We start from the raw sequence: 27,461 nt of genomic DNA, 5'->3' as shown, positions 1-27,461 counted from the left end.
AAAACTCATTCCAGGGGCTTGTATATTTGGATATGTGGGATTTAAACATTTCCAGCCAAGTCAGGCCGTCTTGGGAACTTTTCAAAGAGACTGTTTTTCAAGAAGCCCGACATTGTGGGTGCGTTATCCTCTCTTCATGACAAATATGTAGTTGCTCCAGCTGACAAAGCTTCATGCAAACTATATTGATCTTATACAGGGGAAAATCATTATTTGGTTTGACTAACAAAACTAAGAACTAGAACATCTGGAAATATATACACAAACATTCTTCACATACAAAGAGATATTAGAAAATCACAAATCCATCCCCCTCTTTGTTATTAGCATAAAAAGGAAGATGAATTTTTCTTTCTTTATATTGGATACCCTAACTTTTAAAAATTCTAAAGATCTACTCTATAATCTTCAGTCACAATCATTACAGTTTCGCAAAAATATAAAACTTTTGATTTTTCTATGATCTACACTACTATTCCACCGGCAATCGTAATTTGAGCGAAATGGCAGGACATTTGAGCGAAAAAAAGGACGTTTGAGCGAGAAAAAAAGGACGTTTGAGCGCCAAAGTATAGGACATTGAGCGCCAAAGTATAGGACATTTGAGCGCCGATATTTTAGGACATTTGAGCGAAAAAAAAATAAGAACTATGAAGGAGTACCTCTTCCGTTCGTTTGTTCATTATTAACCTGTACAAAATTTTCAAATCTATTTGTCTCAATATTCATCTTTGTTAACGATTTGCGCGTTTCCTCACTAGATTTTTGAAGTGCAGGGTGAGATTTGCATCCATTTCTATGTATAGCCTTTGGAACGCTGCTGATGTCTTCAGATTTTAAGTTTGCCTCATCCGTGTTCTGTAACCCGGTACGGATAATTTTCGAAGGACGTTGAGCTATATCATCATCGGCTTTACGTTTTCCTTTTAGGGTTTTGTCCACTCTATATCGGAAACTGTCACACACAAGGCTGTTTTTTCCTTATTACAATGTATTAGTCTTATTCAAAATTATTTCCATTTTAACATGTACATGTATTAGTATTAGATCTCAGGTGCCAAGGGACATTTCACTTTATAAATATAAGAAATTTAGAACAAAGAAAATTTGCATAGCCAATGAATTATAGCAGAATTGATTGGTAAGTAAAGGTCAACTAAGTACACTACTATTAACTAGCCAGAACCAATCGAATTACTCGGGTGTAAAATAAAAAAATATGTTTTTTTTTAAAACTTACTGTTTTTTTTAATTTTTATTCATATAAAAGTATCACAGGAGATTTCGCTCAAACGTCCTATTTGAAAATTCCGGTAAGGTTAAAATTCCGGCGCTAAAATGTCGTATGATGTCGGCACTCAAATGACCCTATGTGCATTTTTCATTTTCGCTCAAATGTCCTGTGCCCTATTCCACATGCTCATTTGAAAAATTGACTGCAAGTTTATATAGAACGTTGTTTTGCTACAAAATTGAGAATCGTAAATATAAATTTTTTCTTTGAGGTCATGAAAAATCTTATTTTTTGAAGAACCATACTGATTCCAACACCAAAAACATCAACTATTAGTCGCCGACTATTTTTGATCCCTCGCTATTACGAAATAGCGTATTTTCTCATCTGAAGATCAATGGACAAACCCTCGATATTTCCCCATTCTTGTTACTGGTAAACTGTATTACTGGAAATTTTCGTCGATATTGCACCATTCTTGTTACTGGTAAACTGTATTACAGAAAAGTTTCGTCGATATTGCCCCATTCTTGTTACTGGTAAACTGTAATATTACTAGAAATTTTCGTGGATATTGCCCCATTTTTGTTATTGGTAAGCTGTATTACTGGAAATTTATGCAGAATTGAAAGACTTTTTTTTAATTTAAAAATAGCTCTAATAGACATACTTACATCGACCACTCTCTTTAGTTTTGCCTGTTATATTTAGTAAAATAAATGCTAAGAAATATGCAAAACATGTATCGACTTTGATATTCTTGCTGTCACGGTTATTTTTAACCATCTTCTCTGATAACCTTACACACCATTACATAACAGAAGGGTTTTTCTTGGCTCAATAAACCGACAGGTAAGATTTTAATATCCTACCAGAATGTATAAATAGTGTCAGTTTGTCTTAAGTAATAGTCATCTTTGCAGATAAACAAATTTATACGTGTATCGTGAACCTTTTTAATCCTTATATGAACCAATGACATTTTTATCCTATTTATAATTGGGCACATATGTTGAAATTTTATCCTATTCATATAATTGGGCATACATGTATATGTTGGGGAAAAAACGAAACCGAAAGCTGACATTATATCACGCAGGCTTAAAGTTAATCCTTGCAAGCAAGTAAAATGAATAAGAAATAAAGTACTATACACAAAAATGCAGTAAAACTCAATCACATGATATAGTGAAGTTTGTGACTTGAACCTTAAGGCCCGTTGTCACGATCCATCATAAAAATAAAAAGATGTGGTATGATTGCCAATGGGACAACCCTCCACCAGAAACCAAATGACGTAGGTCACCATACGTCCTTCAGCAATGAACAAACCCCATATCGCATAGTAAGCTATAAAAGGCACCGAAAACAAAAATGTAAAACAGTTCAAACGGGAAAACTAACGGCCTGTTTTATGCATAAAACAATAAACGAAATACAAATATGATATACAGCAACACACAAGAACCACTGAATTACAGGCTTCTGACTTGGGACAGGCACATACAAAATGTGACGGGGTTGTTTTCATGACAAAAAACTTCGTCGAAGTTTTTGAGGGATTTTTGATAGTGACAACCGTCAACAAAAACATGGATTAAAAACTTTGACGGACTTTGATGGAATAGAATCCCATCCTAGTTTTCTTGAAACTTGGATGGATTTTAACGGGAGTTAGCAAAACATAGTGCAGTTGGGGAATGGTGTAATTTTTGTTTACAAAACATTCAAAAGCACGTGGTAAAAATGGAAGGAAAGCAGAGTTTCAGTACTTTGATGTGGACAAATAAAATGATCATAGAAGAATTTACTGAATTGGCGGAGGGTAAAGAATTAAAAAAAAAATAAAAAACAGCGTCTCGAAGTGTAGGATCTTGTCTTTCGATCAGTGGTTCAATTTTTCCAAGAGGCAGATTACATCTTGCTGGTCAATTCTAAAAATACTTCCTGAATTTTACTGGGTCTTTGCTGTGCATTTTTTGATAGAGAATGGTTAAGGCAGTTCTCTGTCTTTTTTCTGAACAACAAGTTTCTTGTCTCCCATCTTCTCCCTCTTTTACAATCTTTCTTATTTGCCTACTCAAATGGTAATACAGAATAAACAGTGAAAGTGCAATGAATCATTCTATGAGAGGTTTATTGGATTCATTTTCTGTCTTTTCTATGACCACGTTTTTTATGGCAAATTTTGGTAGTGACAACAGGGCTTTAAGTACAAATTACTTATAAATACGTATTGTGCATCTATTTTTCGTTGATAACTGTATTGCGGGTTTTGGATGGCTGCCCCACCGACGGTCACTAGGTCAGGTGGTTATTAGTCAAGAGGATATCATTCCCCAATTAACCCATAATCCGGTACTGCAATATTTTAATGGTATTTTATGAACAGGAGTTACAATTGAAATGGTACATTGTACAAACGATCAAAAATATTTCATTTAAGGGTTTTCAGAATTTATGAATTAAATTTTTATGACATGATATCATTTACTATAATCGATTGATATTCAAAAGAGTAAACAAACTTTCGAAAACAAGTCTTTTCAAAAATTTTATGTGCGTAATTGTGGTCAATGAACAATTTAATTTTTTTGCCTGTGGCTATTAATTTACTTGTAGTTGTTTTTTTAAAGAATATCGAGACTATAAATGTGTCCTGACACTTGCCAAATGATCATATACATATGTTAACCTAGATGTTTTGTGGGCGTATAAGCTAGTTAAATGAGATGTCGACAATTTCCTGGCCTCGGGGGAAGCACATAAACAATGCACGAATGCATATCATAATATTTATAGCATATACAGTTAACTTTACGACACTATGAATTAAAGATTGTGGTAAATGTCTATAAGACAGCAAACCCATAACAGATGTTAACTTAAATAGACAACTTGAGACATGTTACCTTTACCCTACTCCTCCAACCCATTTGGTCTCCAATTCCCCCAAAACAAAACAAATTATGTTGGTATGTTAATTCGAACTCGTGAATGTTGGCATTTTGATTCGAACTTATATTGGCACTTTGAGTCAAACTCACAATGTCAGTGACCACTAATAAAGGATTATAGTCGCTGTGATAAACCGGACTGTAAATTTTACAATTAGAAGCAATATGTTTCATTTCTTGAGGAATAGTTCTAGTTATGGTTCGATGTAGCACAGAGACACGGCAATTTTTATTACTTTTCAAAGAATTTTCCACTTTTAAGCAGAGTTTCTTCATCTTCATCTTCCCGGTTACGAGTCGGACTCTGCAATTGAATATTATTGACTCGGGCGCATCTCAAACAGACAGGAGGTCACTCCTCTGGCCAAAAGTAAAAGTCCAGGAAAACTAGATGGTAGTGAATGCGTATTTACAACTCTGTACCCTGGTTATCCTGCTGTCTAGTTGAGATGTGGTTGGGTCCAGGATATGGTGTTCACTCTTGCCCTGCAGTCCTTCAATGATCCGGACTCCACTACAGATTCTGGTAATTTGTTCCAATCTCTTGTTGTTCTCGGGAAGAAGGGATAATAGCAGACGTATCTCTCCTTCTAGCTTGTCCACTTTGTAGTTACATCTGATTCTACTGTCAACTGTTGTATAATACTTGCCATTAACCAATGGCAATCAACTGGTGGTGGGTTGTATTACACAACACAAGGTTCTGTTTCCAACGTCTGTGCAGAAGCGATTCCCACTGAAATTGGTCCAATGATTCCAGGAGAGTTGCTCGTCTCTGCACTTGCTCGATATCTCGAACAATGGTGATTTGGTGCTAATCCCATATTGGAGAAGCATATTCTAGCGTAGGTCTTTCTTGGGTGGGGTATACTGTGGCTTTTGTTGCTGGAGTACACCTACCCAAATTTTTCCGTAAGAAGCCGAGTGTCTTGGAGGCTTTAACGGTGGTTAGGTTGATGTGTTTTGTCCAGGTGAGATCTTTGCTGATGGTGAGCCCAAGGTATTTCCCACTGTCTTTTGTTTCTAGTGTGTGTCCATGTAGTGAGTGTACCAGTAACTAAAAAAAACTTCGACAGTACTAGTGATTAAAAGTGTTTTAACATTGCAGTTTGTTTCCTTTTTTGTTAGGTCCGCATTCTTATATCTGGTTTTGGTATGGATTTTTTCTAATTCCTGATGAGAGTGTTATTTTATGGTCGGCCTTCCAATTTCACTAGTTTCCAAGGTTTATTTCAATTTATCTAATGAATCAAAATAGGTTCCTATATAGAAATAAGAAGATTTGGTATATTTGCCATTATAACTATATATCCAACAGAACACTAAGGACATAATTGCCAGCAGATAGTTTTCTCTCAATTATGTTGTTTCATGGAATAATGCTGGTGTACTTTTTATGTTTTGAAAGTTTGCATTGTAAAGAGATTTGAGAACTGCTATCTTGAGTGTTTTGAAAGTAATCCCTTTTGATCAAGTTGCACTCCCACGCAAATTAATTAGATCAGACATTACAAATATTAAAAACAGGAGCTCCAACGATATAGTTGTTGTCGGTTGGAAAAAAGATAATAAAACCATCTGTATTTCAAGAAGATGGTCTCATTAGATGATTATTTTAGCTAGCAAAAAATTTTGTTTGTCGTTGTCGACAGAGTACTTTCAAGATTCTTTTTATCGTAGTTTTTATCACTCCTTCGATGTTTGAATTGTTTGATTTTTCTTCTTGCAGATACCACTGGTCCTCATCATTTGATCTTGGATAAAGTTTAATATCTGTTTCCAACTTCTTGTGATTTTTATAGTTAACGATCATTCCTATAATGCATCGGACCGTATGAAGAATTAACGACATAGTACAAGGTATAATATATATAAAGATAAAGATATTTTTTTTATTTCCAATAGAGGACCCATTATGGGCATACTCAGTACAGTGATTTTTTTATATTAAGCAATATATGGACAATACACAAGAAAAACAACTCAAACATGAAATATGAATTGAGTTAATAATATATATAGCCATATAAACCATAATGTTTAGTGTTTATTGACCATGCACCATAAGCAGCATCATATCCATCACAAAAATAACTTTTATGCGTTAAGTCCTTTCTCGTAGAATGCATATGAACAAATAGATTGTTGTCCATATGGAGGAGTCACCAAGGGCAGGTGCTTAAAGGACACTCAAGCAAATACAGACAAATATGAATATTTAAACACTTTACAACACATATATATGTCTATTTCTTATAACGTTTAAAATGTATGGTTCTGACTAATTGGATAAAGATTTGATTAACCACTCGCACATGTAATTTTCGTATTTAGTATTCCGCCAAATCTATTCGGAACATTATTCTTCGAGTTTTTCCCTAATCATTTGAAAAACACAAGACTCTATCTACCATGATCTACCATGTCATCCCCATTATAGTTGTATAGTACTAAGAACGTCCTGTGAATATCACAGTCCTAACCAGGGAACAATAAATCGAGAGACGATAGAGATGACGAATTATGGTTATCTCTAAAAAGTTCAAGGTATTAGGAACCCTCTTACTGATTTTAACCGTAACGATTTTTTTTAAAAATCAGAGGAATCTGTGTGATTTTCATTGCATTTTGACCTTGGAATATTCTACAGTTCTACATTTTCTACCAATAATAATAATAATTTAAAAAATTACAATAATAATAATAATAATAATAATAATAATAATAATGAAAATTCATGTATTCTTATATATTAGAAATTGAATTTCGAAATACTTTTTATTGTATAGATTTTGCAATACGCAATAATTAGTGTCCGTTTTCACATATGTGCATACGTCAACAAGTACAATAAATAAAAATGAAATTTAAGAAGTATAAATAATTTGAATTGTCATATTGCGGTTTTAACATGAGGTAAACTATTTTCAAAATTAATAGGTACATGTAGCTATCAGGCAGGTCAAATTATAAAAGGATAATAAATAACACCACAGTTGGCCTTAAGTAGGTCGTAAACTATTTATAGGACCAAGTTAAGAGAGATTGATCACCTAAATACATAATACATAATAATACATAAAAAAAAATCCAAAAGGAATTTCCGAAAGAGAGGCGAAGGACACCAAAGGGACATTCAAACTCATAAGTCGAAAATAAACTGATTACGCCATGGCTAAAATAGAAAAAGACAAACAGACAAACAACAGTACACAAAACAACATAGAAAGCCAAAGACTGAGCAACACGAACCCCACCAAAAACTGGGGGTGATCTAAGGTGCTCATGTAAGTACAAACCCGGTGATATGTCTAATTCGGTAGGTCACATTCTGGGGGAGGGGACGAGATTGTAGTTACGACAATTACCGAAAATAATGGACAGTACAACTGAACATACCAATAACCAACTCCTTCAAAATATAATGTCATATAATATGTAATCATTTTATCATTGATACACATGTTAACTTTCAGGGTGTAATTGTCATGTTCCATTCTACAAGTGCACCAATAACGACAAACTTCTGTCGAGTGGACCTGATCCTTTTAGAATGCCTGGTAGTTAACCTGCAACATAGAATTTAAAAATGGTCCTATATACATGTTTCATAGTATTTTGGTTTTTTTATGTTGTGTTTTGTTAACTGTTGTTTGTCCTTTGAAACTATTCATGGCGTTGTCAGTTTGTCTTGTACTTCAGTTTGAATATCCCTTAGGTATCATCCGCCTCTCTCTTATACAGATAACAATTATTATAGACAGGCTGTCATGAATATATTATCACCAGTACGTATACTGTCTTCTTGGTACCGATCTATTCTGAGTATAAACAATATTATTTCGTCGCAGACTTTTTCTCGACCAAGCAAAGTGTATACAAAACCAAGTATAGTAAACCTCATGACAAAAAAATATAAACTATACTTTCAAATATATTGATGATGTTCAAATATATTGATGACGTCTGTAATCTACTATTCCTTTCATCTCGTATATCCGATAAATTTGAAATCAAGGATACTACCAAAGCGAATGGATCTGCTACATATCTAGACCTTTTGTATGCAATTAACACGGACTATGATCTAAGATTTTGAACTAGACGTTTATTTACAAAGATAAGAATCAGGACCATAATATACTTATAGAAAACCGGTTATAGAAAAGGACAGATATATCTGAATATACTTTGAAACAAAAGAACATGTCTAATTTTTAAAACAATAGAAGAGGAAAACCACTTTCTTCTCTACTGGAGATAATAAAATATTACGTATAAAACGTTTTAATGACATCGTAATAGATAATCCTATATTTCCAAATCTTTCTGATAAGGCAATAAAGAATTTCAAAATTACTATGAATTTAGTTTTCCAGTTGTAACCTTTCCTTTCCCGAGTTTTTTAGCAATCGAACGTTAACGCATCTAAGTTGATACGAAAGCGTGTTCTCATAATTGACAAATATACGCATAAAGTATAAAGTAAAATTCTCAACAACATGACTTTGAGGAAGAAGACTCAAGTCCCTCCTCCATAAGTTCTACGATAGCCATCCCGCTCAGTTACAGTACTAGTGTTTCATCTTATAGTATAAAAGTAATGTTTAATTTATCACAGTAGGAACTTTACAAAAGCAGTATTAGTGTAATGTGGACGATAGTTTACAGTGCATCGGAAATCTTTTCAGTGTGTCACAAATGATCAAAAACATATCAACGCCCTTTTGTCGATTCTGACATTTTTTTACTAATCATTTCCTGCCACCAAAGGCAACCACTAAAATGCTAATTTAGCTGTGTTTATACCTTCGGGACAACTTAAATTAGTCTAGGTTTTGGCTGGAGCTAATTTTGACTGAAACTTTATTTATTTTCAAATTATAATAGTATAATGAATAACCCTACAGCTAGCCGTAAGTAGGTCGTAAACTATTTATAGAACCCAATCAGTGATAAGACTTTTTTTATAATACATTAAAAAAAATCCAACAGAAATATTTGACTGTACAACATAACACACCACACCGACTCCTTTGATATATTATATAGTAAGACCCCGTTCATGCTTGAACATTTAAATCTATTTAAACTAGATCGGTTCACTTTAGATCGATTTAAGCCCAATGTGAACGCTTTGAATCGATCTGGAATCAATCTAAACTAAAACACCAAAAGAGGTAGTTTAGTTTGAATCGATCTAAAATTAACCGATCTAACTTTAAATGTGAACGCAGAGAGTTTTCCTATTGTTACCTTTACATTCTTGAGTAATTTGATCATACCAGAATTCACGTATTTAAGATGATACGAAAGCGTGTTCTCTTAATTGTCATTTCACAAATACACGAGCATAGTATCAGGTTTAAAAAATTGACATCAGTCATACTGCCTAGTAGTGGAATTCAGCATTTCGTTAAACCAGTCTTTAGTTATATAAGATGCAACTTTTGTTCAATACAGATAATTAACAGTTCCCTAGCACACCGAAAGATATATGTATTTGTAAATATTGATAAGATATACAGTTTTGAAGGTCATTTCATGAAGCAGAATCTGTTGTTTCCCTGGCGGTATTGATTTTATGTTATTTTGGGAAGATGAGATGAAAATTATCAAATTCATAATCAAGTCCAAGAAAGTGCATAGTCAATATAGCGGGAGATAATGTTAAAATATTTGGCTAACATCTTTCTTCTCTTTACCCCTTTTCCTTAGGGGCGGGGTTATCTATTTGTTGACGGTTGTTTGCTTTCTTCGAGTAAAGAAAAAATATCTGCAATATGTGGTCACCGCAATGCCTATCGTTTGATGAACAAAAAATCTGTTCAGCAAATTCAGTATAATAGATGTCGAATAAAGACTTCAATATTGAATAAAATAAACAATATCTAATGACATGTTTTTTGTTTTGATTTGTAAGTCTAATTTGTTGTACTCCATGCTACCATTTGTTCTGTTTTGTGGTCGTGTTTTTCAACTGACAGGCGGCATTCCTACGGTATAACCAACTGTTCTCCTCATTTCGCCAAAATTGTCTTTATTTGTATGTTGTAGGCTTGATAAAAGTGTTTCTTAAGAATGGAACGAGCTATATAGCCTTCTCTGAAACTTTATATTAAGCTAAATAGATAGTGACTATGTAGATCACATATATGCAATTGGACTTGAAAAAAGATACTACTACAGTGTTTTCTCAGTGCTGTTTTCTTTTGTATGATGTTGCTATTGGTATAGTCTTGTCTATCCTATGTCCAGAAAAACTGTCATTGTGGTTTCGATTTCATTTCTGCTGCTCGGTCTTTCGCTTTCTATGTTGTGTTTTGTGGGCGGTTGTTTTACTTTTAGTCGTTTTTCGTTTTATGGCATGATATTGTCAGTTCGTTTTCGAATTATGAGTTAGACTATCCCTTTGGTATCTTCCACCTCTCTTTCATATTCGGTGATGTAGTACGCTGAAAGAATTTTAAAACTTTTACCGGTGGTATATGAATTTGGTAATGTCTTACAGTTACGTGTAGACAAGAGACATTCAATAATCAGCTAGTGTGTGATGCATCTTCACCGAATATATTTAATCGGCGGATTTAAACGGAAGAACCACAAGAAGGTTGCGTTCAATATCGTAGCGGCTACGTAGTGCTACGTAGATTTATGACTTTTGAACGAGTAGCTAGCCTAGCTGCTATCAATATCTATGTAGCAGCTAGGCTAGCTACACGTTCAATAGTCATAATCTACGTAGCCCTATGTAGCCGCTACGATATTGAACGCAACCCAGGTGTCAGTAGTAGAGCAGGAACTGCTGACGTTCCTGAACACCTGAGCTCGCACCCGGTTATTGTAAGGTTTCTGTTTGTTATCTGTGTAATGTTTTGTCGACAGTTCCATCTATATTCTTTTACTTTTTTCTTGCAATGGAGCCTTGTTTTTTTTTAGAACTATCGTTTTTGATTTGGTCTCATGGTATCTTCTTTTCTCCCCTCCCCCTTTTTTCAAATTGTTGCCATCAGTGGAAAAAATGAAAGACACAATTAAAATTGTATCAAATTTGTATTCACATTTTTTGGGGACAAAGATAAATTCCAAACATATTATAAATGTGAGAAATACAGACTTAATTTTGAATTTGGTAATGGCAAAACACATATATGTTATATTAAAATTTTGTCTTTGGCAATTAATAATTGTACTATAACAACAATTTAATAATACTAAATGTATTCCTACATTTTTAGATTAAAATGTGTTTTCTCCATTTTATCTGGCTGTCTGCATATCATTTAATATGTTATATCAGTATTTAAGCGAAAATAAATCAAACCAGAAATAATGGTTGGTTGATTAACTGTTGCTACTTTAACGTGCAGTGGCACACATATTTTGTACACACATATTTTGTACATAGTTATTAAGATAGAAACGAAGTCATCTTGTTAAAAGATGAATCGGTGAAAAAATGGTAACAATGAAACAGCATATATTTTTAACAAAAGTTTAAAGTCAACTTCAAATGTAATCTTAACGTAAGTTTGTAAAAGGTGATGTAGGTGAAAAAAGATTTAACACGCACATCATACAGGGAAGTTTTAATCATACGAAACTGAAAATCCCATGGTGGGTTTTTTCTAGGGCAGAATTGGGCCAGTACTTAAATCTGATAGAGTATAAATGAACAGGACCATTCAAATCTTTCTTCTAGAGATTACTTACAATTTCTTCATTCAATTTTTTGGAAAAACTGTCAGAACGAAATGTAAATTTTCATTCCGTGCTATCTGTAGTTTCATATGCTGATTCATACATACACATACCCGTATTATAGATCTTTTTAATCATTTCTAAATTGAACTTTTATTGTACGTTGTTCCACTGATCGACATTAAAACTGGAGGGTCGTGAAGTCTGTAAATCTGACAACCTGCCCATGTGCCAGTTTTAGGTCAGGACCCCGTCAGTGCTTAGATGCATCTTAAAACTTTTGTTCTTTAGCGAATAATGTTTTGATGGCAGATTTTCGATAATCTCAAATTTATCATTTAATAGTCTTATGTCAAGTCTTACTGTTTTTGTTATTTGGAGAATTTGAAGTTGATATAGCGAATAGACTTTGATAATTTCTGTTTAATTCATTCGCAACTTAACAGACTTATGGTAATATAGAGCTAGACATATTGTTTAGACATCTAGCTGTATATGGCTCAATATGAAAAAGAGATAAGGGGTATGTGTCAATGAGACAGCAATCCAACGACACAAATATCCAGTCTTCAACAATAGGTAGTTGTATGTTCAATATGCCAAAATCTTAATCGACTTGAGTCTAAAATGATGGGAATGAATAAAACATGCAGAAACTATCAAAGATCTGCCATCTACAGCAATGTTCTCCAAATAACAAAAACTAAATTGTGACGTAAAAATGCTGCATGCAGACATTGGTTTGCTTGTAACAACTTTTTGATAGTTTTTGAATCAATGAATGCAAACATGTGCTTGGGAAAATATATTTTCTTACTTCGCAGTGTTTATAGTGGTCATCGGCGATTGTGTTCAAATACTGAACTTACTATCCGAGTTCAGGTCCAATACCACCAATTCACCTACTCTTATTAATAACATATGTAAAAGTAGCCTAACTCTGACAAAAATAGTGTTTTTGATGTTGGTATTAATTATTAAAACACTATAGCAAATGAATTACATGAATGTAACTTTTTCTGTTCAGGAAATATATTTTGATTATTTTGAGCCAACATTCACTTGTTTATAAACTTGCAACACAATTTTAGGCTATTTGTGCTCAATAGTATTCTTATGACGATTTTCAGTACCCAACATACTATTTTAAGCTCACCTGGCCCATAGGGCCAAGTGAGCTTTCCTTGACACTTGGCGTCCGTCATCGTCCGTCGTGGTGGTCTGTTAACTTTTACAAAAATCTTCTCCTCTGAAACTGCTATACCAAATTTAACCAAACTTGGCCACAGTCATCATTGAGATATCTTGTTTCAAAAAAGTGTCCGATGACCCCGTCTAACAACCAAGATGGCCGACATGGCTAAAAATAGAATATAGGGGGAAAATGCAAGTTTTGCATATTATTTAAAAAAACCGCTATAAATAGAGGAAATTTGACAGGGGAAGAAGTGTTCAGAATAATGAGTTCTACCTATTTTCCGCTTACGCCAAAATCGTCAGACGACTCCTTATTAAAGTTATTACCCTTAAATGACGATTTTTACCAATATTTTTGCGTAATTGCCTTATATCTTAAAAACTATAATTGATATATAGAATCTTTAAAAGCAAAAATGATCAGCACGACAGTACGTACAAATAAATCAACATAGCTGAAATCTTCAGTCGACTCCTTACTAGATTTATTGCCCTTTAATGACGATTTTTACCCTTTTTTTGCGGTTTAGCGAATATCTTAAAAGCTATAGTAGATAGATAGAAACTTTAAAAAGCATAAATGATCAGCAAGACAAGATCACATGACAGAAATTATTAGTCGACTCCTTATTGAAGTTATTGCATTTTAATAGATTTTCCCCATTTTTGCCTATTATCTTGAAAACTGTAATCGATAGATAGAAACATTAAATAACACAAATGATCAGCAAGACACGATACACAAATATGCCATAAAGGCCGAAATTTTCAGTCGACTCTTTATTGAAGTTATTGCCCTATAGTTCATAAATAGAAACTACATAAAGGAAACATCATCAGCAGGAGAAAATCTACAAATATGTCAACATGACTGAATTGTCAGTTAACTCTTAATAATTTATTCACCTTAATGATGATTTTTACTATAAAGTCACCATTGTTGAAGATGCAGGTGAGCGACACCGGCTCTTTAGAGCCTGTAGTAAGTAGATCGCGACATTCCAAACAGCATGTGACACAACAAGTCTATAAAACATTAATTGAAAATTGGCATGTAGGAAGTTGATTTAAGAATTGAATGCTTCTTTTTGTAAATTTATTGGGGTGAAAAAGCGTTGACCGAAGTACATTTTGTATGAAGCGCGGAAGCGCTTCATTCTAAAAACGTGCGCACGGTCAACGCTTTTACAACCCTATAAAATTACTAAAAGAAGCATTCAATACTTATAATTACATGTTTTTTGCTAGGATCATGAAAACACGATTTCTATCAAGTTTTTCTTTTTACCTGTGCACTTGTTACATTTCATTTTGAAATGAAGGTTAATTCCAGAATGACGCGAGATTGCTGTTAGCCAATCAAAATAACGTATTATAATGAAACACACATGTTATGTAATTATACATGTAAAATTTAGGAAATACAAGGTTTTCATGAAGTTAAACTTTATGTAAAAAATAAGAGAGCTGTGAAAACTGAAGTTCATTGAATGTATAGGGATTTTGAATTGGTGGTCTGACATCTTCACTCGACCAATGACCGTCAAAAGATCGACTTGTTAACCAAATGTTACAATTTTGATTGCATAAGAAAACGAAAATAATTACTCTGATATTTGAGAATATATGTATTATAACAGTTTAAGTTTAGCTATTTCGAGACACTGATGATTCTAACACGATTTTATAAGACATTAAGCACCGCGTGCTTGTAATATTATCTCCTGAGAGAAGCTTAATGTTGGATAATCAGTTTAGAATGATGAATATCACAAATGATATGGTTCAAGCTATGTTCCATACTTTATTATGTAAAGACGAATTACATCACATTCTTGACATTAGACCCCAAAATAACTGAACCATCTGTAAGACACTGTAATTGAAAAGAAAGGACGTGGTGTATTTATTCCCTACATGCACTTTGAAATTAAAAAGCAGGAATGAAAAAGGATAATCATCTATATTCCTGCTCTTACAACGATCTCAAAGTCCCAGTAAGGTCTAGAACATGGAGAAATAGTCTACACCTCAATGCAAGTTTATTTCGGTTCCTAGCACATATGAGCCCACCGTTGCCATTGTTCTTTTTTAATCAAATGAAACTTTTAAAAAAAGCCACCTTACAAGAAGCTATGAAACCAAGAGTTCCAAGTGGTGAAGTTGAAATCATCCCTTCGAAAATTTTACGGACGCCATCACAAGTTGTTTGACCGTTAAGGAATATCTGTTTCACAGATGACAACGAATATTTTCCAATCGTCGTAACCACAATCTCGTTCTCTTTTTCCCCGAATGTGACCCAACTAATTAGACTTTTCACTTAGGTTTGTACTTACATGACCAACACGACGGGTGCCACATGTGTAGCGGGATTTTTCTTACTCTTCCGGAGCACCTGAGATCCCCCTCCAGTTTTTGGTGGGGTTTGTGTTGCTGAGTCTTTAGTTTTCTATATACGGTGTGTTTTGTATACTTTTGTTTGTCTTTTGGTTATTTTCTTTTTTTGCCATGGCGTTTTCAGTTTATTTTCGACTTATGAGTTTGAATGTCCCTTTGGTATCTTTGGCTTCTCTTTGACTTTGGTTCATCATGGTCACTTTACTCAGATATTGTTGCGATCGAACGGTTACATTCAAATTATTGTCTACGTCACAGTTTCGGTGTCCTCTTCGCTGTCCGCGTCTAAGTACGAGGAATTTAAAAAACTGAAAATTGAAGCGTCAATGTTAAATTGCATGATGAATAGTATGCATTGTCGGAAAATATACGATTTATTTTTAATACCTACAAAAAAGTAGAAAAGCTCGATGAGCCTCGCGTTTCCCCTAGTTAATGAAGTCAAATGGACTTGTCTTAAAATGTAGTTTCTTAAAAAATTAAGAGCACATTCATAAATCAAAACGAAGTAAAAATGTGAATTAAAATGTTCAAAGCAATCAGATATTGAATATCAATCATCTGTATTTCTATCAAAGGTTGTATTAAACATTTCATCATAACGAAGTTTGACTGACAGAATGTGGCTATACGTATTGCGTGGGTGTCATTTTTGTAACAGAATTCAGGGTATATATGTTAATTTTGTACTCATTGTCATATTCTTTTATCAACATTGCATGATCTGCACCCTCAGTATTTTTTGGACGGTTTCAGCTATCATATTTTTAAAAATTCTAATTCGTACAGCTCCCATGACCATATTTGATACGGACATATTGTCATTAACCTGAAAAATGATTAAGTGAAAGTGAGAGATTCACATACCTTTAAAAATGCATGCCATTCCACATATTTGAGGCCAAATTTTCTCTTTCAAAACAATGGATTAGACGTTTTTCGCGTTTTTACCACTTTTGTTGCAATATAATACTAGTACTTTTATTAAGGCTTACTGTTTAACAATGTGCAGGTATGGAAAAGGAAATTGAAATAAGATGAACCAAAATAAACAGGGTTCACAGTAAATGTTAAAAGAAGGAAACGAAATTATGCAGATCTAGAATTCATCGAAAATTTTAAACAAGCATAACAAAAGTACATGATAGTATGCATATCAATCAAAAAGTTGAAAAATCTTCTCTGCTTATACAGACATATAACTAATATAACATGTAGGTGTAAAGTTAATTAGTTTTATGACGTATATTATATTAATTTTCTAGGATATTTGCCAGTTAGCTAATTGATCATCACTACTCTCATACTTTTCCCACGGTTCTCACCTTAGCAGCTGAGTATAAGAACACGTGTGCTATCATTATTATTTCTATGGCAGTTTTTCTTTTTCTGAAAATTTCATTAATGAGTAAACATGTGTCAGTTTCTATTCTAGAATTGCTTTTTGTTTCAATGATATTTGTTTTAAAGGTTAATGTTTCTAAACGGCTATATTTTAGAATTTCTGACGTCAACACGCTATCATTGTACTAAAGCATCATTTGTCCTGGTCTTATTCGGTCATTCAAAGCCTAAAACTCTTATCATATTCATTGTTTAACAAATTAAAAAAAAATTGGAGAACAATGCTGATTCCATGCATTTACATGTATATATTTCGAATATTGGAAGAGTTAAACGAGGCTTATCAAACTTTAAAACATTTACAATATTCCAATAGTTGATAAAAGAGCTGAAAGAAACAGGAATAACCATATCGTACATGGTACAAAATGGAATAAAAGCTAAAGCAAACTCTTCCAATAGGACACCATGCCCTACTCACACTATCAAATTTCCATGTTCAGTGAACCGCCAAATTTTGGCCGAAATCCTAATTTAGCATTTTAATAGCTTAACATCATAATGAATACGTTTGCTACCGACATTTATGTTGATGTGACCGCAACTGCAGGGTGAATTACCTTAAACCAAAAACATAAGCTTAATATTGATACGAGACGGACGGACGGACGCACACGCAAACCGTAAAACTTTTAATGCCTTATCACTATCGAAGGCGCTGTTAAAAAAGGTTTACGGACAACAGACCCGCAGATGTTATTACTATGTCTTGATATATGGAAACAAAAACTACTTCAAAAGTGATCTATTGCCTTTCGAAGATTTGGGCTTAAAAATAACTCATCAATTAAGTTTATTAGACTAAGTATTCATTTGCTTGGTAAGTAATTGCAACATCATTTCTTATATATATGTCATGAATTGAAGGTTGCAGGAAAATTTTAATTTAATATTCTTTTTTTCACTGGTATTGTATAAGGGTCTGGATGGGGGTCCTTCAAAATTGTATTCTTTCATTTTTCTCTATTCCTTATAAATTTTGCCCATTATAATTAAGCAGCCCATTAGTCTATTTTTTGGCCTAATATCTCTGTTTCTTGGCCCATTTATCTGTAGTATTGACCCATTACTCTCTATTTTGTAAACCCCATCAAGACCCTTTTATATCCAGTCATGATAACTAATTTTAAGTACAGATTTCTATGACAATTGACGGATCAGTTGAATGTTTTACTTCTATACTATATGTCTAATTACAATAAAGTGGATATATTCAGTTCCATTTCAAGGCACTGTAGACAGGTTTTTCCGATTATCTGCCTTAGTTTGTGACGCGACTCCTAGGCGTCGTCGTAGTAGCGGTCGCCATTACAACCGTGAAAAAAAATATAAACAAGATAGACATCCATATAATTAACGTAAACACAAGAATGTGAAGGCGTACTTGACCTCGGCAAAAATTATAAATGCTTTAAATAATAAAGTAATAAGATAAGGAATGGACATTAAAATTATAGGTGTGCATGTAAAGGGTACACTAAATATAGAAGAGTTTTCTAGTACATCTGTACTAACACTATATCAGTATAATTGATTTGTATTTGTTTCGGCAAAAACACCCTCCGAGGTCAAAGTGACACATATTAATGTATGTACAAGTTAAGACCATCCTAAGGCAGTGTAGAAATTCAATTTTCTGTAAAGAATATATATGTTACGGGCATTTTCTAAAATTAGACCGCCTACGGTTTCGTGAAAGAGTTCTTAGTGTGCTGAGAACATTGAACCCATACATGAGGCATCAGATGTAATGTCTCGATTCAGAAAAGATGCGAAATTATACAACCCGCACGTATATTATAAAAATTTGACAGGTATTAACAGATCATCGATCATATAAGGCCGTATTGGGTTGTGATGCAAAGATATGATTTTCTTTCTCTTCCTTGTCCGGTCTCCCCGGGAGATTATTAACACTTTACAATCTGAGAAATCCAAAATATGCAAGTGAACCATATCATGCTTATGTTAATTTAAATCTTTTTCAGAACACATGAAATAGAAGAAGATATTCATGTGTGATCTGTTTGCGAAAACCTATTTTTTCGAACGTTAAGCGTTTTATCAGAGATAGTTTTGACAGAGCTGAATGTGTGATGGTCAAGGTTTCATCAAATGTGATTGTAGTGCTACGGTGTTAAGATCAGATTAAACAACAAACGATATTTTTGCAAACTAAATTTAAGAAAAATTTAGAACAGATCCTGTCATCCAATTTGAAACATTACATATATAATCGTCATTGCTTGTGGGAATTGTAAATAATTCAGTAGAAGTAAATTTTAATTGTTAAAACTCCTAAAATGCATGCTGTTTAATGCAGAAATTATCATCGACCAAACTGCTGTGTTGCTCAATACTTTCAACGGCTTAGTTTGTGTGAACATTTCGAAATTGACTAGTACGCATGTTGCGTGTTGCGTGTTGCATGTTGCGTGTTGCGTGTTGCGTGTTGCATGATCTTCGATTATTTCTTTTACATTTTTTGTAAAATTGGAAGAATTTTAAATTTGGATATACAAAATATGTAAAAAAAAAATTATCAGTCATCGTATTTTCACCCTTATGTCTTTGACATACATCATGGAGTCTGCACTTTTATCAATATCTTTTTTTTTAATTAAAGTTTAAAATACTGTCATTGAGCTTAAGTTTGTAAACTATATCTTATCTCTAATATGTATTTAATTGCTGACAATAATTTGCTATTTTCAGGAGTGTTGAGATAACTAATTAATTAAAGACTGAAAATTATCAGTACTTAGAGAGGTTCTCATGCCACCCATCCTCTACTTTCAGAAGCATGATTAAAGGTCATTCTTTTGAAATGCTTCGCTTTAAGAGATGTACGAACGATCCAGTAGATTTGCAAACAAAATATGCGTTATTTTCTGAACGCCTTATTAAAAGGGGATATCCAAAAAATGAAATCAAAACTGTTATGCAGGAAGTGACTGCAAAACAAAGAAATGACACATTAATGGTAAAACCCAAATCTGTATTACAGTCCCTTCCCTTGATATTCTCTACAGTGTTTTCAAGACAGAAATTACACATAAAGAACAATATCTTAAAACACTGGGATAAATTAAAGAATGACGAAGAGGCAAAACTTTTATTTTATAAAAGACCTCTTTTTGCTTTCCGTAGGCATAAAAACTTGAAAGAAACAGTAACATCAGCAACTCTGGGTAATTAACATGTTGCAGATTATGAAAATAGATTCTATACAATATTTGTTAAATTGATAAACATGGTTAAAAAGAAAAAGAGTATAGAAAAGTATTATTCAAACAGATCACAAGGTGTGGAGCCCCTAATAAAAATTACAGTATTTTTATGATAAGTGTCACTATGCAATGGCTTGGGCTCCTGACGATGGACATGGCCATGGTCAATTAGTTAATTCTAATTGGTCTAAATAGATGTTCGAAACACCTTGTGATCTATGGAGTTGGGGTGCTGGGATAGGATTTGACAACGATTTATTGAAATACAGGTTAGAAAAATGAAGCAGGCCTGTCCTCCTTTCGGAAAAATTAGATCCGCCTCTGATTAGCTATCCCCGTTTGATACGCCTATGCTAATGAATGTGTCTCTTTTTAACTATGAATTTGTATACATGATCCAACTTGTAGATAACAAATATGTATATATGAAATTTGAATCAATTCAATTCCATATCGTAGTTAAGTCTCATCTCTCTCAACAAGTATAATACAGTTATAAAACTAACAATGCAGCATCAAATTGTGAGTATAATATACATTAAAACAAATCAAAGCTATTGATGTTTATTGAATGTTCACAGTGCTTCATCTTTTTATACCATTTTTGAAAAAGAAATTAAGGAATTTAAGATATAAACAAAAAATTCAATAAAAATTACTGTAAATATATGTTAACATAGATACGTAAATATGTATTCTTTTTATGAAATCATTATAATGAGTGGCAACTTATTGCTTTCTGAAGGATATACTTAATAAAATAACTATTTTTATACAGTTTTCCATCATTCAGAATAAAATCCTTGTTGTAAGCAAATTTGAATTTTCCAAAAATAACTATTAAACATTGCTAATTATCTATTAGAATATCTACCAAATAAGAAGGAACTGGCAGGAGATACCCAAATGGACAAATAAATCGTATAAAGTAGACTTTTTAATTGTAAAGCATTTGTTCAAACATACATGTTTGAAAATATATATCAGCTGTGTTTGAATCCAGACTGCATTCTTAAAATCTTTTTTTTTATATTTGTATAAACGAATAATACTTCTGATATTATAAATGATCTGATATGTACCAATATTACAAAAATAAGAGACATTAAGGTTGGTATTCTCATGATTTAAACAACGGGTAATTTAAAACACAAGTTAAATCTGGGGTTAATTCGAGCAAACCTATGTACCTTTAGCTTGATTGTTTATTTATTTTAGCAGGAATATAAAAATCTCTATGTTGAGAGAAAATCTCTGTCATTGAAAATAATTAACAGGTCATAAAATTCTATCAAATTATCCCATATCATCTAATTAATACTATAGATCAATCTCCAGAATCCAAGTTTTGATGACTTTTGTTGATAGGTTAATTATAAATTTCAAATAAATTGAAGGATACACTATGTCAATAGATAGTTTCATGTTTGATCCATTTATTACCAAAAATAATATAGTGCAGAATAAGTTTGACTCATATACATTTAGTTATAACATAAACCTAAACATTGAACCTCATGTAAATTTAACAAATGAATATTCAAAATTTTAAGCCTTTATTTTTCAGATTCTGTTACTTTTGAAATTTACAGACACTGGTAAAAACATAAAATACATACATTTGTTCTCATGATAATTAATTAACCACCCTTAAAAATCAACCCACCATTCATCTAACATGTAATGAAGGTATTGTAATATAATTTTGAATGACATCATTGAAACAGAAATCAAACAACAACAAACAAAAAAATGTCATTTAACTTTATCCTTTAAGTCAATATACAACACGCAACACGCAACACGCAACTCGCAACACGCAACATGCAAAATAGCAGTACCCGAACATTTCATTTTATGTTACAGTTTCAGGCATTTCGTAATTTCGCGTTTTTGTACGTATCAATATAGTCATAATCAACATAACATCCATCAGATACAGCCATTAATTGCAGAACATTTAACCCAAAGGATTGACGGGGAAATTGAAATAGGGTCACCGGGACTTCTCCAATCGCAGAACATACAACCCCAAGGATTGACGGGGGTATTTAAAAAGGGTCACATGTATTTCTCAAATTTTGAAGTAATACTAAAGTAAAATTTAAGAGGGGTGTATATTTTGCTGTGTGGAATATACTTACATAAATAAATACGCAGCCACGTCCCGTCAGAATGGGGACGTTATATTGAATGCATCATTAAGAAGATGTTGAATGAGTGCCAATGAAACAACTCTTCATCCAAGTCACAATGTATAAAAAGTAATCAATTATAGGTCAAAATACGGCCTTCAGTACGAAGCCTTGGCTCACACCGAACAGCAAGCTATATGCACATTAAGGAACCAACAAGTTTTTGATCGGTTCCGTTGATGACTTCTTGCAAGGACTTTTCTGCTCCGTTTCGACATACCCTATTTAGAATATCAGTCTGAATTTCGAGACCTTCATCCTGGGCGACCCGCATCGCAAAACCTACATATATTTATTGTTAATTTGTTCTCGTCCAAAATAAGCATGAAATATTTACCAGTGGACGTTATTGATCTGCAAATTAGATAAGCTCAGTAAATATGTTTTTTTTTGTTAATGCCTATAAAGAACTGTTATCAATTATAAGTTAATTTATTTTATTTCGTTTTAAGCTTTAAGCATTTAATGACGTGAAAACAACAAACTGATTGAATCCTGGGCATTTAAAGAACTTCAAAGGTGTCTTGTGGTTTATGACGTTTTACAATTTTACGCATCTCGTTCTGGATGGTTATTTCTTAATTTCGTCAATAGAAAATATTCCCTCGTCTCTACCTGCACGTCTCGTTTGTTGATCATGTCATAGTAGCATTTGAAATACGAACGATAATGAAAAATCAATAGAATTGAAACAAAACAAATCTGAGTTTTTTTTTCTAATTTTGAACAATCCATATTCCATAAATTATTTTCAATCAGGAGAAAAAGATTAATAGTAAAAGGAAACCTCAGACCTATCTAAACCTTAATTATCAGCCCCCACTTTCCTTTCAAATTCTTGTAAACAATTTTATTTGGGGTCAGCCCCTCTTGCGCGCGTCCTGTCTGCATCTATTGCATTTTTGTGGTTATGATTCGATGTCATTAATAGCACCCACTTTCCTTAGTTTGTATTGTACATTAACATGGATGAACGAATTTCCTGTGAGCACAAAATGTATTTCATCATTATTAGGTAAAAGTTGTTTACAAATAAACAGTTTTAATACATTTTGACATGCCTTTTGGTTTTTGTATTAATCCGACCACAAACCATGACGAACATATATAGGATTGACGAAGTATACTCATGTGTTCATGCGCAATCACTGCAAACTATTTATCAAATATAGAAATGAATTCAGAAATTAGCGTGTGTACAGTGGTTGTACGCAGAAACAAATATAGTAAATGCTATAAAATGGGTATAGTAAATGGGGGGGGGGGGGGGGGGGGGGGGGGGGAGTATCCCATCAGGATAGGAACAAACCCGTTCCCTCTCCACAGATACAAAAAACAAAAACGGTAGTTACTCATCAAATTAAACTTTGAATAAAATCATTCTTCTGAATTATTTCTCTTACAGTTGCAACTTTTTATTTTGTTGTCTTTGTGGTTTTTGTATTATCTGTGTCTATCATCTCTCTCCCAGTTATGGGTCTAGCATACTCGCTGTTCAAAGGGAATATTTAAAAGACCATGACATTGTGATTTTATTTCTTCTTATTTTAAATCAAATTACAATTATGATTATCGGGACTATATTAACAAGTTGTATCTGTAGAAATCATCTTGAAAACGAAATTGTAATGGAAGATTTGTTTATAAAGCTCGAAAATTAAATATGATCCAATCAAACTTGCAAGTCCTTCACATTAATTAAGTTGTAAATAAAGGATATTGTAACATTGTAGTAAGATATTTAAATATTGTCGTTATTGGTATTGGTATTAGTATTTACTTTTATTTTTATTGACAATAGTTCAAAACATAACTTCATTTCTCTTATAAGTACCCAATTATGGATATATTCTGTTCCTCCATCCTGCAAATATTTATTTTTTCGCATTGAACGACGTGTTTCTCCCACTCAAATATATTTGGGATGTATTGATTTTTTTATTCGTTGATACCATAGTCTTTCTATTTATCTAAACTATTGTTTAAACTAACGTTCGGTAACTGTGAGTCGTCTTATTTTTGTTGTTGTCATTTTTGTCATTTTGTTAGTTGCTTTTGTAATTATTGCAGCTGTAATGAATCAAACCCTCTCAATGATTTTTTTTACAAATCTATTTTATCTTGTGCTACTACTCCATTGTACCAATTTAAGGATTGAGCGCTCACAATCATATTGCATGTAACCCCACAAAATACTTGAAAGTGCTTATTCGATGCCAGCAACCTGTGGTCAAATGGTTGTTATTTATTGCCTTCTGCCATAATAGTTTCTAATGCACTGTAACAGCGATTTACGTAGATTAGGTCGATTGTTGTCTTTTTGAATTGTTTCACGTTTTCCTTATCAGAGGCATGTTATTGCTATACGAGATTTGAAGACAGCACAGTAACCCGTAGTGTGAATAGTTATCTCATTGGCAATCATACCATATCTCCTTATTTTTTTATTATTTTTATTATTACAACATTACAAACCACAGAAATCTAGAATCTTCATGAATGAATAAATTTACATGTTTATAATTAAAATAACATACAGGTATGTTTACATGTACATTCATTCATGTTTATGTCACTTGTCAGTCGAAATGGAAAGCGAAAGTCTAACGTACATGTTGTGATATTTGAAAAGGTAAACAGGAAGGAGACAAAAATGCAATATGTATGCATGTAAAATGTTTTTTTTTTTTTGTTAAACAAAAACATACAGGCGCAGATCCAGGATCTGAAAACTAGGAATTATATGACCTTATAATATGTTGACCCAAATTTGGCTGTAATTTTACCTTTATAACAATAATTTTCGTTTTTAGGGGACGCACGCCAGTTTCGCCCCGCCTGAATTTGCATCTGTCATATATTTGTTTAAAAAATATAGAAACTTATAAATTTTCATATAGTATCTATCATAGCTGTATGTCGATACTTCCCAGTCTCAACTTAATTCCAGTGAACTAAATATCTACGCAAAGTCATGAGTTTCTGGACTAAGACGGAGAAGAGAGTTTTGCATCTCAAAATATATTTTCTAACTCTAAAATTGTTTTTTTTTAGATAAAGTGCAGGTTATGATATGCACACATATCAAATTGTGCTTCACAGATTGATTTCTAAACTACTTCAGTATGATGATGAACCCATAAGAAGATAGTAAAACCGAGAAGCGTCTGAAAAAACAATTATAAAACGCCTTGATCCTTCAAAACCAATTTCCAACTCAAGTACTTCCCATGTGCTGAAGATAAATATGATTTTAACATTACAAAGATGAGCTCTTACTGTTTTAATCAGAACTTCCGGAATCGTTTAAGATAATTATGGCTCTGCACGTGCAATTAGCGTGCATGCACAATTAACATCAACATACGGAATCTGGAATCTGGAAACAATTTTGTGGTTTGTTATACTTACAAAGATGTTTCTTGTATTTCACCAAACAATTAAGTGAAACGTTTGTTCGGTTGTAGATTGTGGCTTTAATCATCTTTATTCACAACACGATTTTTCAAGTTGACTGTCCAAAAAGGAGAGCCGTTTTTAACGTTAGTGGATAAACAACCCCTGTTCTGTTTTAATAACAATACTTTAATTATAGCAGCTGCTCCTGTATGTTTGTGGAATTTGAAATATGACGATTGAGTTACTTTATAAAAATCGATTTGAATATTTGCCAAAACATTTTCGTAGTTTTATTGCATAGCTTATTATTAACCCTTCGCTTTGAAAATTACAAGACATATGTTTTCAATCATTTTAGTTTACATCCTCCAGTATAAATTTACCACATACGTTTCGTAAAGGTTTGATCAGGAAAAAAATAACAACCTTCACTTTGATCGAAAATTGCAAATGTAACAAGATATAAAAAATGGTTAGGGTTAGGGTTAGGGTTAGGGGTTAGGGTTAGGGTTAGGGTTAAGGTTAGAGGGATTTTTTTATAACATGCATTTGTTTAAGTAGGGTACACACTGCATCTCTTCTGTTATCCCGTTTGTTCATCAGTTGAGGTCTGTATCCGAGGTCTGTACATAAATCGACTTTTTGAAGATGATAAACGAATGTTTTCTTCTTTCTTTCTACACCCAGTCAGGCTGTCGTGATAATGTGTTGTTCGTAATTATTTTATCTTTGTGTGTACGTCTATTTTCTTAGATGCGTTCGGTGTTAGTGGTTGGTGCTGTCTGTTGTATGATGATAACTGGTATAGTTTTTATTATTTACTTTCTAAGATTTTTTTTTTTTTTATTTCTATTAATTCTGGTATGAGAACAGGGGTTGAGAAAAGGTTATACTACAAAAGAACACACATTTAATATCGTTAGAAAAATGTTTCAATAAAGATTATATGACAGCACATAGCATAGAGCCTGGGAGGAAAAGTGTATCGGCAAAGAGGATATCGTCGGAATATATCCTAGAGCCTCTGAGGAAAAGTGTCACAACAAAGTGGATATGTCGGGATATATCATGGAATCTGTGAATGAAATTGTTACAACAAAGAGAAGATGTCGGGATACATCGGAGAGCCTATGAGGATAAGTGTAACAGCAAATAGGACATCTTGAATGAAGCTAATTGTCTGGTGACAATACTGCCGGTTTTGTCATATTCTTTACTTTGACGACCGAATCTGACTTTGGGATTGTATGACGGCCGTTGTATTCATAGTTTCGTTTAATGGTATAAGCTTTAGTTACCCTTAGAAAACACTGTCAACCACGGCGAAGCCAAGGTTGACAATGATTTTTCGAGGGGTACCAATCTGCTCTATCACCCTCTCAACTATGTGTTATTTAATTTATTATACTGAATGTCCCATCATTGTTGTCTTTTACAGATGAATTTGATTTATAAGTATTTTCTATGACGTCACGTACATAACAACGTTACGGGTATCAGAAAAATCAACAGAAGTGAAGCAAGATGTTTTATTTTTTTTTATTTTGACAGTCAAATAATAAAATCTGAGCCAAAACGTAGAACTTAAGCATTGTCTTTATTTACTTGATGTTAATTCAATTCATTGTCCTTTAAATTATCGATTTTTGATTGGTCTGGACGAGAGGGTGACATTCAAAAAAATTGTCTCCCGCTCAGCCATGGGATAAAGTAAATTATCTACCTCGTATTAGCCAATCAAAAT

General features: G+C 33.1%; 1 long non-coding RNA gene across 1 annotated transcript; it reads left to right on the top strand.

The window, feature by feature from the left end:
• Positions 1-2,033: 2,033 nt before the first annotated feature.
• Positions 2,034-27,305, top strand: LOC127723853 (uncharacterized). Its single transcript, XR_007992278.1, has 3 exons — positions 2,034-2,086; positions 5,921-6,051; positions 25,373-27,305. It is a non-coding gene; the product is annotated as an uncharacterized LOC127723853 (long non-coding RNA).
• The last annotated feature ends 156 nt before the right edge of the window (positions 27,306-27,461 follow it).

This window comes from Mytilus californianus, unplaced genomic scaffold (assembly GCF_021869535.1).
Source record: "Mytilus californianus isolate M0D057914Y unplaced genomic scaffold, xbMytCali1.0.p SCAF_1, whole genome shotgun sequence".
NCBI classification, from domain to species: Eukaryota; Metazoa; Mollusca; class Bivalvia; order Mytilida; family Mytilidae; genus Mytilus; species Mytilus californianus.
Note: the sequence above shows the minus strand (reverse complement) of the source record. Positions and strands in the feature narration are given on the sequence as shown.